We start from the raw sequence: 14389 nt of genomic DNA on the forward strand, positions 1-14389 counted from the left end.
CAGGGGGTGGAGAGAGGCAGGCAGGCAGGCAGGCAGATGGACTGACCAAAGAGGAGGAAGAAGAGGAGGGGGAGGAGGAGCAGGGCAGACCCCCATTGCTGCAGAGTAAGTCACTGGCAGAGCACGAAAGGTGAAGAAAAGCCAGTTTTTGTGTTTTCTGGTCCATGACCTTTCCCAGCTTTGAAGGTGCCGCAACATTTCCTTGCCAAGGGCGCAAGGGAGCCTAGGTATGTCTCTCTGTACACATGAGCAACTTAAAGTGGGGTTGAGATCCCCTTGTTGCTTTCTAAGCAGTTATTCCCAGGGACAGCTGGGGCCAAGGGAGGCTGGTTATTACTATTATTTATTGAATTTATATACCGCCCTATACCCGGAGGTCTCAAGACGGTTCACAGGATAAAATCAGACTATAAAACCACAAAGTACATAATCAAAATAAAAACAACAACAACCCAATAACCCCTTTCTGGTTGGAGAGAAAGCAAGGAGGCCATCTGCAGGTGGAGTGAGAGCCAAGAGCGAGCAGAGTCAACTAATTCCAGTCACATCCCCATCTTCTTCCCTGCTGACTTCCGCAAGGGCAATAGGCTAAGGTGGAGGAAGCAGACAACCAGAACCACCCTCTTAAAGGGCTGTAGTAAGAAAGCTATTGGGCTTGGAGGAATCAAGGCTGAGGTTGATGGGGCAGCGTGCCATTTGCCCTATCAGACCAGCCTTCTTTTATGGGAAGCTTTGATGCCCGTGATTATGTGGGTTAGTATTACGCCAGAAATGTTGCTGCCTCTTTTTCCTAGACCTGGGCAAGAAGGAGAGTTCCTGGGTAACTGGGGCTCAGAACAGATGCATCTCGTACCTATGGGACCACTACTCCTGGTACGTCCCACAGAGGACCTTACGATCTTCAAACAAAACATCTTGGAGGTCCCGGGTGACAGAGAGGTTAGGCTGGCCTCAACCAGAGCCAGGGCTTTTTCAGCTGTGGCCCCGATCTGGTGGAACGCTCTGTCCCAAGAGACTAGGGCCCTGCGGGACTTGACATCTCTCCACAGGGCCTGCAAGACAGAGCTGTTCTACCAGGCCTTTGGCCAAGGCACAGTATGACCCCCTCCTTTGGTAATCCTCACAGAACTCTAGCCCAGTGGTTGCCATTAATTTGATTTTGAATGAATTTATTTTATGCCTTGTTACTTTTATTGTTGTTAGCCATTCTGAGCCCGGCTTCGGCTGGGGAGGGCGGGATATAAATAAAAATGTATTATTATTATTATTATTATTATTATTATTATTATTATTATTATTATTATTTTGATGCAGTATGCCTTTGTCTGCTGAACATTCTCACAAGGCAGAACAGTCTCTGTCGAATCTTGGCTTGTGGGTATTCCAACCCATTGGGACAGCTCTGTTGCTTCCATGCAGTTCCGAACCCCTTGCCTTGATCTTGGACTACCTGTTGTATCACTTTTCTGCCTAAGTAAAGATTTCTTCCTTAATCTCAAGTAAGAGCCTCCATCATCATGGGCTAGACTGGAGCCAGGACTGTGGGACCTGTTCTGATGTGGATTTCAGGGTCCCCAGCAACTTCTGTGCCTCCTATGCCTCCCCAAAGGGGGGGGGGGAGAGACAGATTTGCATAAAAATTGTGCATACTGCTTTATACATAGAGGTGCAAATGTATTACTTATACAGAAATAGAATCCAGTTCACCAGATTATCGAAAACGTGGCAAAAGCTGATTGCCTGCTTCCAACCTGCGTAGGGAACTGTGCTGTAAACAACCGCCTCTCCTGCTGAGTGAAGATTCTTCATTCCCACATATCAACGATAGCTAATTTCTCATCTCAAAGGTTCCATTTGCCCTCCTGTAGTTTTTCTAAAGGTTCCCCCTGGATGTGGGAAATGATAACTTTGTAGGCAGCTGGTGAAAGGGGAAGATGGCACAGCTTGGGGAGTACTCTGCTGTTGAGTGGGAAGGACAGTTTTTATTGTTCCGAGACCTATCAGTGCCCTTGGTCAATACTTATTGACTGCACAGAAATGAGTGCAGGGGAAGCGTTGTACCTTCAGTGGCTTAGGAAGCGTAAGAACATAAGAAGAGCATGTTTGATCAGGCCAATGGCTCATCTGGTCCAGCATCCTGTTATCAAAGTGGCTAGACAGATGCCAGTGGAAAAACCCTCAAGCCAGAATCCAAGCACAAGAACACTCTGCCCATCTGCAGTTTCCAGCAACTGGTGCCCAGAAGTGGTGGAATTTGGACCTTACAAAGAAAATGATTCAGATAGCTTTGTGCACCTCAGAGAAATCAAACTACAGTGGTACCTTGGTTCTCAAATTTAATCCGTTCCGGAAGTCCATTCCAAAGCCAAAGCGTTCCAAAACCAAGGCACGCTTTCCCATAGAAAGTTATGCAAAATGGATTAATCCATTCCAGACTTTTAAAAACAACCCCTAAAACAGCAATTTAACATGAATTTTACTATCTAATGAGACCATTGATCCCAAAAAAATGAAAGCAATCAACAATGTACTGCAGTCACACAATCAATCAATCAGTACCTGAACTGGGTTCCAGACAGTCACAAAAAGAAAACAAAAAGAGCCACAAAAATGCAAAATACATAGCAAAAACAGACAGACCTCAGCTTAACCCTCAAAATGGAAGTGTGACACTCAAATCAGAAGTGTGGCACTGAAAACGGAGCACGTTCGGCTTCCGAAAAAGTTCACAAACCAGAACACTTACTTCCAGGTTTGCAGTGTTGTTGAGTACCAAGTTGTTTGAGTACCAAGGCCTTTGAGAATCAAGGTAGCTCTGTACTAACTGGTTTTATGCTACTTGGTCTAGTTTTATTACTTATGTGGCCACAAAGGAATATGGGTTTCATTCTCCCAGAACACATGGTCATTTATGGAAAGGGTCTTTGGAATTGAGGTCACAAAGCTTGCCAGCTCAGCTTTACTGTTTGGACCTTTTTTCGTCTTTGGTGTTCTGCTTTGTTTCATGAAGAAGGAAACAAACAGTTGCATATATTTAAAAAGCTCCGGGAGGTTCTTAAAAAACCCATTTGCTTGACCCCAAAATGACATTAAAAGTTGGCACCAGGCAGGAGTGAAGGAGAAATTCAATTCAGCTGAAGTATTTCATTATGATGATTTTCATCACAATTGATTTTCTTAATCACCTTCTCAGGGTGATTAAACCGTCTCAGAGGGATGCGGATGGCGCTGTAGGTTAAACCACAGAGCCTAGGACGTGCCAATCAGAAGGTCGGCAGTTCAAATCCCCGTGACGGGGCAGTTCGAATCCCCGCAACAGGGTGATGTCCAGTTGCTCGGTCCCTGCTCCTGCCAACCTAGCATTTCGAAAGCACCTCAAAGTGCAAGTAGATAAATAGGGAAGGTAAACGGCGTTTCCGTGCGCTGCTCTGGTTCGCCAGAAGTGGCTTAGTCATGCTGGCCACATGATCCGGAAGCTGTACACTGGCTCCCTCGGCCAATAAAGCGAGATGAGCCCCGCAACCCCAGAGTCAGCCACAACTGGACCTAATGGTCAGGGGTCCCTTTACCTTTACCTTTAAACCGTCTCAAGGCGATGCACACATGATATTCAAAACAGTTAAATACTCAAAAACATCAAATACATTTAAATTCAAGCTTATCTAATATACACTTTCCAAAACACTGTGATGGGTGCTGCAGGGCTACAACTCCCATCATCCCTGCCCATTGGCTGTGCTGGCTCAGGCTGATGGGAATTGGAGTCCAGCAATATCTGAAAGGCCAAAGGTTCATTAATAGTGATCCCTCCTTCAAACTACTTTCAACTCTGTGGATGAAGAAGACGCAGAAAGTCTTTACCTAAACTTATTGTGTGTCTCCAACCTACGTAATTTGGGAAGAAATGTTAAGTGTTGTGACAATGACTGCCTTGACAACTTCAGTGGACCCCAGTGAAATATTGTTGGGTACTTGTGGGGAAATGGTGGAGAAACTCAAGGGTTTTTAACATTTGACTTGTTAAAACTCTGCTAGGATGTTAATGGCTCAGAACTTGAGAGGTGGGGGAGATAGTGTAATTTTAACCACTCAAGAGTATCTGAGATGTACTGTAATTATTAAAAATGGAATATTGCATAAAATTTAGAAAGGAGCAGCTTGGATGCATTAATTTCCTCAAGGAATAAGGGAGGTATTTCAAAGGTTTTGAAAATGATACGGTGATTAAAGATAATAATTGGTGTGGGAAATTGCTGATAATATCAGTTTTACAATTTAGGCTAAGAAGCAAAGGCAGCCATGTTAGCCCACAATAAAAACTCAAAACTTCCCATTGGGGCAAAGTTTGACCAACTAAGATGTTGCATAAGATGTTGCATAATTTGGAGTTGCACAGCACTCTTTGACCCCTAGATCAGGGCTGGGGAACCTGTGGCCCTCCAGCTGCTATTTGACGCCAGCTCCCAAATTAAGAAGAGGGAATGTCTGACTATGGATGAATACAGATGACCTTCCCTGGGGGAAAATAGAAATGGCCACATGACTATCCTGCATTGCTGGGCAGCATGGCAAAGCCCAAGTGGGGTGCAATAAAAAGAAAAAAGATTTGTGGAATCAGGGAGCAGAAGGAAGAGCTCCGGGCCGCGCGGCCACTTAAATGCGGCAAAACACACCTTCCAGCCAGCCGGATTGGCTGGCTGTGGTCGTGATGCAGGCCAGGACTCCCCTATGATGTGGGGGTCTTGACACCCCCCCGCCAAGAGCGGGAAAGTGTGAGGTCTGCCCGCAACTCTGTCCCTCTGTGAAGAGGAGCGGCTTTATCCAACTCCGAAAACCTGGAAGTAAGTGTTCAGGTTTTCAAACATTTTTGGAAGCTGAACGCCCGATGCGGCTATCGGCTATTGTTTCCAGGGTACCTGCACCAACCAGAAGCTGCACCTTCGTTTTTGAACATTTGGAAGTCAAACAGATTTACGGAACAGATTATGTTTGATGCTTTTGTTTTTGCTATTTATTTTGCGTTTTTGTGGCTTTTTCAGTTAGTTTGTTTTTGGTTAGCCAGGGTTTTTTGCCCTGGGTGAAGCCTCCAGAGCAGCGCCACTGAGGCTACAACTCTCTCTCTCTCTCTCTCTCTCTCTCTGTGTGTGTGTGTGTGTGTAAGCAAATGTGCATGGGAGGTTGCCAAACTGGGTCATGGACCCTGGTGATATAAAGTAAATACAGTGGTACCTCGGGTTACATACGCTTCAGGTTACATACGCATCAGGTTACAGACTCTGCTAACCCAGAAATAGTGCTTCAGGTTAAGAAGGTAGTTAAGAAGGTACCACTGTAGTTTCATCCCTGGTCCCCACCTTCATGCAAAGAAATATGACTCCTGAGATCCAGTAAAGTCCTGTTTGCCAGAGTAAGGACTCATCCATGCTCTCACTTGTCCTGCATTCCCCCCCCCCCCCCAGGAAACCCCACTGTTTACAACTGATGCAAAATGAACATCAACTGGTTTTTCTGTGGAGTGCTGGTAAACAGCAAGTTTTCCTGGGGGAAGTGATGGGGCAAATGAAAAACCACTCAGACCCGTGCCTAGAAAACATGAGACAAGCATGAAACCTCTTGGCTCCATACTTTCTAAGGTCAGGACCACCTGAAGTGTATACTACCCCTGAGAGAGTTTACCTTAGCATATCATTGCCTGTCTACCTGTTATATGGTGTAAGGACATACCACCACCACAACAACATTAATTATAATCTGATGATGATGATGACATTGCCTTGGAACCAGGCTTGAGAACACAAAACTCAAAGTAATTGAACATTTATGCTCCTTCATTACAGCACAGTGGGTTAACCCGAAGGTAGCATCAAATGAGCAGGAGCTGTCTTTATTTTCATTCAACTAGCTGTCTGGTCTCTGGTGTTGGGTGAAAGCTCTTTGCATGCCACCACAGAGTCAGAGTATACTATGCAACACAGTACTCTACTTCTGAAAAGAAGAAGAAGAAGAGTTTGGATTTGATATCCCGCCTTTCACTCCCCTTCAGGAGTCTCAAAGCGGCTAACATTCTCCTTTCCCTTCCTCCCCCACAACAAACACTCTGTGAGGTGAGTGGGGCTGAGAGACGTCAGAGAAGTGTGACTGGCCCAAGGTCACCCAGGAGCTGCAGGTGGAGGAGCGGAGACTTGAACCCGGTTCCCCAGATTACAAGACTACCGCTCTTAACCACTGCACCACACTGAAAAATGGAAAGTGTAATGCTGGTGGTCAACAAAAGAGGTTTAAAGGCTCTCTCAAGGCAAATCTTTAAAAAAAAGTAGTATAAACACTGACAACTGGGAAACACTGGCCTGCGAGCACTCCAATTGGAGAACAGCCTTTATCAAAGGTGTCATGGGCTTTGAAGACACTTGAACTCAGGATGCAAGGGAGAAACGTGCTATGAGGAAGGCAAGTTTGCCAAATCCTCACTGTGATCAACTCCTGCCCAGAAACCTATGTCCCTACTGTAGAAGGATGTGTGGATCCAGAATTGGCCTTCACAGTCACTTACAGACTCACTGTTAAAACCGTGTTTATGGAAGACAATCTTACTGGGCTACGAGTGATCGCCAAAGAAGAAGACTCTAGTTCTAGTAGGAGGTACAATCTGATTTTTGTTGTCTATGCATGCACACTCCTGTTCTTTCTGCCACCGTAGCCATGGCATTTGGCTCCACTTAACATTCTGCAGCAGAGGTCATATTCAGTCTGTTACCTGTCCTGCTGCTACCCTGCATGCCCTTTGATAAATTAATGTTCTTGGCTTATTGGGTAATTATTGAATTGAAACATTTAATCAGCAAAACCTATATTGCATGTCTTTCATGTCTGAATGTTCCTGGATTGATGAGCTTGGACAGTATCCCTAGCCACCCGTGGATCAGGTCCTGTCTCCCCCTCGTTTCAGGGACGTTCCTCCCCACCTTGGCCCCATAAAACAGGTTAATGGTACAATGAAGCATTTAACAGTTACGTTTGTCTGGAAGTCATTTAAATGAACTGCTTGTTCTTCCACTTTGGCCATATCTGCCTTCCTCCACTGAAGGATTGCTGCCCATATGTAAAAGTTGCCAAGCTGTTTTGTTTAATCCTCTCTTTTTAAAAAAAATAAAAATAAAAATGTCATTTTCTCCAAGGAGTTTGGAGTGGTTAGGAGATCTGGGCCATGGGCAGCATTCTGAGGTGAGACAGGACTGAAAGCCAGTGCAAAAAGTAAGATGGAACTATGGATAGGGGCTAGATTGGATTCAGTTCACATTTACAGGTGAATCTGTCAAATCCACACACTCACAAAAAAATAAATATGAAAACCAAAACACAAGTGAAATGAAAAATCTATGATTTTCTGTGCATGTACGCGGGCAAATGATTTGGAGTGTTCTGACATCTTCTTTCAGAGAGACTTAAGGTTTTTCTTTCCTTGAAGGCTGATTGTCTGGAACAGAACTTGTACACCATTTTCTCGAAATTGAAGGCCCTTGTGTTTTCAGTTTTCCTAAGTGCAGAGCTTTGGCACATGCAGAGCAACTCCTCCATGTTCTTCCTGAGCACCCTCTCCAGAGTCACTCTGGGAGCCACTTCTCAGTGGCTGACTCACCTCCTTTCGCTCTGGTTAGCTCCAGTCAGCACGAAGGGCAAGAAGACTTCTCCGTGCTTAAAAGCTCCACTTTCCTGCTTCTTGGTGGGCTCAAAGATATTGGAGATGGAGACCCTGCTGCGACGCTGCTGCAGGAATAGTGAAACGTCTTCAAACCACTCCAAACCCCTGCGATTCCAAACTACTACGCCTTTGGTAGCAGGGCTAAGAAAGACCCCTAAACCCAGGAGAGCTATTAACGTCCAGAGTAGACAAGGCTGGCTGGCTGAGCTATAGAGAGCAACTTCATGTGCCTTATCTGCACAGTGTTGTGGGCAAAATTGATTCTAGCTCCCCCAAATTGCCATTTATTCAAACCCTTGGATGTACGTGCAGTGTCTAAGCCATTTAGGGCTTTTTTGGTCTAAATCAGTGCATTGCGTTGTGTCGAGAGAGGACAGAGGGAAAGGCCAGATGCTGAGGAATTGATTGTAACAGGGAGTGGCCTTTTCAAAGGCTTGAAGCGACAGCGTCTCACATGGCGTGTGAGCTCATCACTCTGTCTCAATGTACACTTGGGGTGGCACATAAAAAAACCTGCAGCTAACCAGAGCTGACAGTGCCCTGTAGTGTGTTAAGGCTGCTGAGAGTTGTTAAAGGTAAAGGTAAAGGGACGCCTGACCATTAGGTCCAGTCGCGGACGACTCTGGGGTTGCAGTGCTCATCTCACTTTATTGGCCGAGGGAGCCGACGTACAGCTTCCGGGTCATGTGACCAGCATGACTAAGCCGCTTCTGGCGAACCAGAGCAGCGCACGAAACATCGTTTACCTTCCCGCAGGAGTGGTGCCTATTTATCTGCTTGCACTTTGATGTGCTTTCGAACTGCTAGGTTGGCAGGAGCAGGAACCAAGCAACGGGAGCTCACCCCGTCACGGGGATTCGAACCGCCGACCTTCCGATCGGCAAGCCCTAGGCTCTGTGGTTTAACCCACAGTGCCACCCGCGTCCCATTGAGAGTTGTTAGGTGACTCCTATTCTCCTCACAGAGCTGCAATTCCCAGAGTGGTTTAACAGTCAATCCCATTTCTCAGGGAACTCTTGAGAATTGTAGCTCTGTGAAGTGAATAGGTGGTCTCACAGCACTTTAAACTAACTACAGGTCCCTGCATGCTTTGGGGCAAGTCCTGACAGTTACAGAAGAAGAAGAAAGAGGAGGAGGAAGAGGAAGAGAATTTGGACTTGATACCCCGCCTTTCCTTCCCCTTAAGGCAGCCTTTCTCAACTTGCAGGTCCCCAGATGTTGTTGAACTACAACTCCCATCACCCCTAGCTAGCAAGGCCAGAACTCAGGGATGATGGGAGTTCTAGTCCAACAACATCTGGGGACCCACAAGTTGAGAACCGCTGCCTTAAGGAATCTCAAAGTGGCTAACAATCTCCTTTCCCTTGTTCCCCCACAACAAACACTCTGTGAGGTGAATGGGGCTGAGAGACTTCAGAGAAGTGTGACTAGCCCAAGGTCACCCAGCAGCTGCATGTGGAGGAGCGGGGAAGCGAACCTCGTTCACCAGATTATGAGTCCACTGCCCTTAACCACTGCACCACACTGGCTCTCTCAAAGTGGGGCAATAGTGCATTACATCTATGGTGCAGTTGTGACCAGAGAACTTTAATTGCACAAACCTAAATTTCCCAATATGTGCTTAAATCCCTGCCACAAAATCCTGGCAATCTGGAGATGCTGTAACCAGCTCTTTGTGTCAAGGCCTCTTGCCTCAGCCTCCAATCAGAATTAAGAGAAGGGACATAGCTCAGTGGCAGAGGATCCATTCTGCAGGCATGAAGTTCCCATTTCAGTTGCTGGCATCTCCAGGTGGCGCCAGGAAAGATGCCATACCAGAAACCATGGACTGCCTCTGCCAGTCAATGTAGAGAATACTGAGCTAGATGGACGAAGGGTCTGATTTTATAAAAGGGAGCTTTCCTATGTTATATTATAATTTAGGTGGCTTAAGGTAACCACTGAAATGGAGAGGCAAATTGACCTTATGTGAATATTCTTTTGTAGCACCCCCAATTCCCTGCACATTTAATTGACTTGACAGAATTCTAACAAGGAGCCAGGGGAGGTAATTTTTGCTCTCTCCCTGTACTTTAATCTGTGCATATGACCTTAGCTGAGGTGACTGCACTTTGGAAGAGGTTGTGTGTGTGTTCGTGCGCGCGCGCACACACACACACCGTCATCTGCCTTTGTGGTACGCTTTGCATTTCCAATTGCCTCTCGCTCAGTATGCGCAAGTTCGATTTTGCAAAGCTCAGCCCTTGGGTGAGTTTGCGCTACTTAGAAGTGATTTTCAAGATAAGGGGAGATTAAGCAAGGTCTCTGGTGATGTGTCCAACAGGGTTCATTAATGGCAGAGGCAGCAGTGGAAAATTAAAGTCCGCGTGGGGTTTAACCTTCTGTGTCTTGGCCCCATCAGCTAACACTGCACTGCGGCTGTTTCTACAGCTAGGAGCCACTAGCTGCTTTCTAGCAAAGCACACACACACCCCCCCCAGCTCTGAATGGCAGCTGACCACCTCAGAGTCAAAAATATGAGTTGTGTCCACTCAAGAAGGAGGGGTGTGTGGCTTTCAGCCAAAATGTACTCTGTGGGCCGCCTCCCTGAAAAAGCCCCCCCTCACTCATCACTATTTTCACTGCTGCCCATTTAGTTATCTGTCTTCAATATTATTCTTTCATATGATATACAAATATGCAGTACGCAACATTAAAGAGAAAGGAAAATAAGAAGTGAAGGAAAGAAAGAGCAATCATTAAAAAAATACCCCACACATATATAATTGTATTGCATATTTTCCTTTTGTCATTCTGTACTAAATTCTCACTCAGCTCATTGGGCCAGTCTCTGCCTCATAGTCTAACCTACCTGACAGGGTCGTGGTGAGGATAAAATAGGGACGGGGCAAATTGTGTTTGCCACCTTAAGGCTTCTTGGAGGAATGGTGGGATAAAGATCAAACAGGTAAGTTAATGAATCTCTATGTAGACAATACATAGATTACTGGTACATTATACCTACGGTATATAAAGCATTTGGATCTACGTTTTTCTATACTTTGCTGTACATTCTGAAGACACTCCACTTTCCCATGAAAATGGCCATAAGGCTGTCTGTCCTCTCTGACTTTGACAAAAGTAGTCAATGGGATCATGGTAACTATGCCATTTATTTACCTTCCTCCAAGGAGCTGAAGGCAATAAAGATGGCACACACACGCACACACACATACTCTTTATTGTCACAACAACCCTCTGAGGCAAGTTAGACTGAGAGTTGATAAAAAGGTAAAGGTAAAGGACCCTTGACAGCTAAGTCCAGTCGCAGACGACTCTGGGGTTGTGGCGCTTATCTCGCTTTACAGGCCGTTTGTCCACAGACAGTTTTTCTGGGTCATGTGGCCAGCATGACTAAGCCACCTCTGGCGAAACCAGAGCAGCGCACGGAAACACCGTTTTCCTTCCCGCAGGAGTGGTGCCTGTTTATCTACTTGCACTTTTTGGCATGCTTTTGAACTGCTAGGTTGGCAGAAGCTGGGACTGAGCAATGGGAGCTCACCCCGTCGCAAGGATTCAAACCACCGACCTTCTGATTGGCAAGCCCAAGAGGCTCAATGGTTTAGACCACAGTGCCACCCAGTCACAGTCAATTTATTGATAAACCACATTTCCCACAATCTGTGCTCAAAGTAGTTCACATAAAAATAGTCTAAATATTAGTATATTTAACAGCAATGAATAATAATGAACAGTATAATATCACTACAATATAGCAGTAAAAGAAAGATCGAACTAGAATGATTATGGCAGGTGTCATTGCTCAGTCTGAAGGCATCTGCTTGGCATGCCGATGGTCCCGTATTCAGTCCCTGGACCCTCCAGGCAGGACTGGTAATGTCCCGTAGCACTTTAAAAAAATGCTTCCAGTTGAGTGACTTGACAGGTAGAGCTCGATGGAAGTGCAAATTTTTGCAACGAAGGACAAGTTCAGGGTATAAATCACTCCTCTAAACAGAGCGTAATTATACCCCACCGCTCTTTTTCTGCAAACTTGTAATCTGAGATTTCCATTTTTGTGTCTCTGTCTGCATCGAAAGGAAAAACAAGTAGTGGAAAGTGATGCTCATATGTGTGGAAATAGAAGACATCTGTTTTCAAGTCTGCAAGGGCTTTTTTATTTTTCAATATTTCAGTTTCAGATACAGGAAGCACAAGAAACATCTTAAGCATCACTTGGAGAAACAGGCGCTGACTGTTGGCCATCCTACGCAAGGATGGGGGAGGAATAATGTTCCAGCTAAAGCTGTCACCGAGGCGTCATGCAAATTTTATATGCAGATTTGCAAATGAGGACTTTCCCACAATGCCAGAGGATGACAAGCCATTCAGAGTCTCACCAGTCAACCCTTATACTACTGGGTTAGATTTCTGCTATGAGGACTTGCAGAATTGCAAGCTAGGGCTGCCACCAGTTGAGTTGCAGCACTTTCTCACTGTGCACCACCAGGTGCATGCACAGGCTGAATTGCGCTCCTCAGTGGCGCCATCTAGGCTGCAATACCAGCCTTGCCACCTGACAAAACTCAGGTCAGCTGACACACCCCACCAAAGACCAATCCAGCTCCACCAGGGCTTATAAAAGCCACAACTCAGCACTTGTTCTTTGGTCTGAACAGTGTGTCTTGTGCTACCTACTGCCAATGAGGAGTCAGAGCCCTCTTTATTGGGCGATGGAGGCGAAAATCTGAATGGCACATAGGGGCACATTAGTGCTGCTGTTAGATGAACCTGCAGGGCAATGCCCCCAACCCTGGCCTGAGGATATAGCACAGCCATCCTCAGTCCCAGAGGACTCTGCTTGAGAAGATCCTGGAAAACCAGAGCCTCCCCTTCTCTCTTGCAGAAGAAGCTTACTAGAGAAGACTGGGTCCCTTTAAGCAGAACAGCCTTATGCAGCACAGTAAGAATTGAGCTGCATCTGGTGCTGTTATTATATGGTCCAGTAACAGATCCTACAGACCCTGATGTTGGGAAAGATGGAGGGCACAAGGAGAAGGGGACAACAGAGGATGAGATGGTTGGATAGTGTTCTCGAAGCTACCAGCATGAGTCTGACCAAACTGCGGGAGGCAGAGTAAGACAGGAGTGCCTGGTGTGCTCTGGTCCATGGGGTCATGAAGAGTCGGACACGACTAAATGACTAAACAACAACAAACAGATCCCACAAAGCAGCAGGGATGGCTAGAGGTTGCAGGACCATGGACAGCTCCAAGAGAACCACTTGCTCAATGGTTGGGAGCAGGCTGATGCCTTTTAAGCTTCTGCTTCCAGACAACCTCTCCTAGGCTCCACCCCTTAAAGAAAAAAAAATTAATGGCCCAACCCTTTGGCCAGAAGATGGACAAACCTTCTTTGTTGCATAGCCTGCTTCTTGCCTGTGCTGCCAGACTGATAATTGTGAGGTGAGGCATCTGGTTCCTCAGCTTCAGGGGCAGGTGCCCGTGAAGGTCTGGATTCTGGCCTTGGTGGTCCAGGAGGTTCTCCTGGGTGCTCTGTCTGACAGTTCTAGTTGCAGTGTTCTCCTGATCTCTGGCAGCTGGCTCAGAGCCCTGAACTTTAGCTGGTGCCTCTGTAGCCTCTGGCTATGTCTGGATTGTTGCTAGATTCAGGAGTCATGACATAAGGCCTTGGTTTTAGTATGTTCCTTTTTGGAGCAACCTGAACCCTGTCTTGTATCCTTCTTGAAATTCACCCCACCTTGCCTCATGTCTAGCCTGAACCTTGCCTTGTCATACAACCCAAGTGAGCTTTGCCTTGCTGCAATGCACCACAGAGCAGGATGGGACCATTCAATGGAGGAGACCCCACTCCCAAACACACACTGGAGGGTGTTGTACTTAGGACCCACCCAGACTTGGAGCTGGCCCTGGCTGGGTTAAACCCACCCAATGGATCCAGGCCACACGCTGATCCAATAGACAGGCTGATCCGGCAATGCATCCCGTGTGTTCTAATGAACAAATGGACAAAATTGTGAATGAAATCTTTGATTTCCTCTACAAATCCCGATGCTGGTATTGGTGTCGAGAAGATGTGTACCTCAAATCTGGGAGCAGCCAGCTTGGACGCGAGTGGCTCACGTAGCGCACGTTAGAAAACTCCTTGAACTCTGAACATTATAAATGACAGCAGGAAAAATTGCTGTGCTCCAGGTATACCTTTCTGATAATGTGATCAGAGAACAGTTTTGTGGGGGTGGGGGTGGGTTTAAGCGTAATGCTATTAAGAAGAGACATGGGTTGCACAAGGATGTGATGAAGGGTGATAAGAATCATGTTGTTTGGTCTACAGGACCAGAGAGAGCTTATACGGGTTTTCTGTACTGAAAAATAAAAGTTCAGAAAATGGTATCAGTTTGTGAATTTCATGTCCTGCATCCTAGTGCGTACAAAACAAGACAGCTTCCTTGCAGGGCTCGCACGTAGCTTTTTTGAATGACTTGATTGTGAACATCATCAACTCTTGGTCACTGGTGGCAGCTGAATGTCTGAACTGAGAGCAAGAGTGGTGGTGTGGTGAAGCACAATGGAGGCTGCTCCACTAGGATGAGTGAGGGACTGCCCCATCGACTGCTCCTTCTGCCCAGAACCAGACATCTACCTGCCTGTCCTCATCCTTACAAGCAGTCCAGGAGTGGCCCTGGCTGTC

This window comes from Podarcis gaigeae (assembly GCF_964106915.1).
Source record: "Podarcis gaigeae genome assembly, chromosome: 14".
Taxonomy (NCBI): Eukaryota; Metazoa; Chordata; class Lepidosauria; order Squamata; family Lacertidae; genus Podarcis; species Podarcis gaigeae.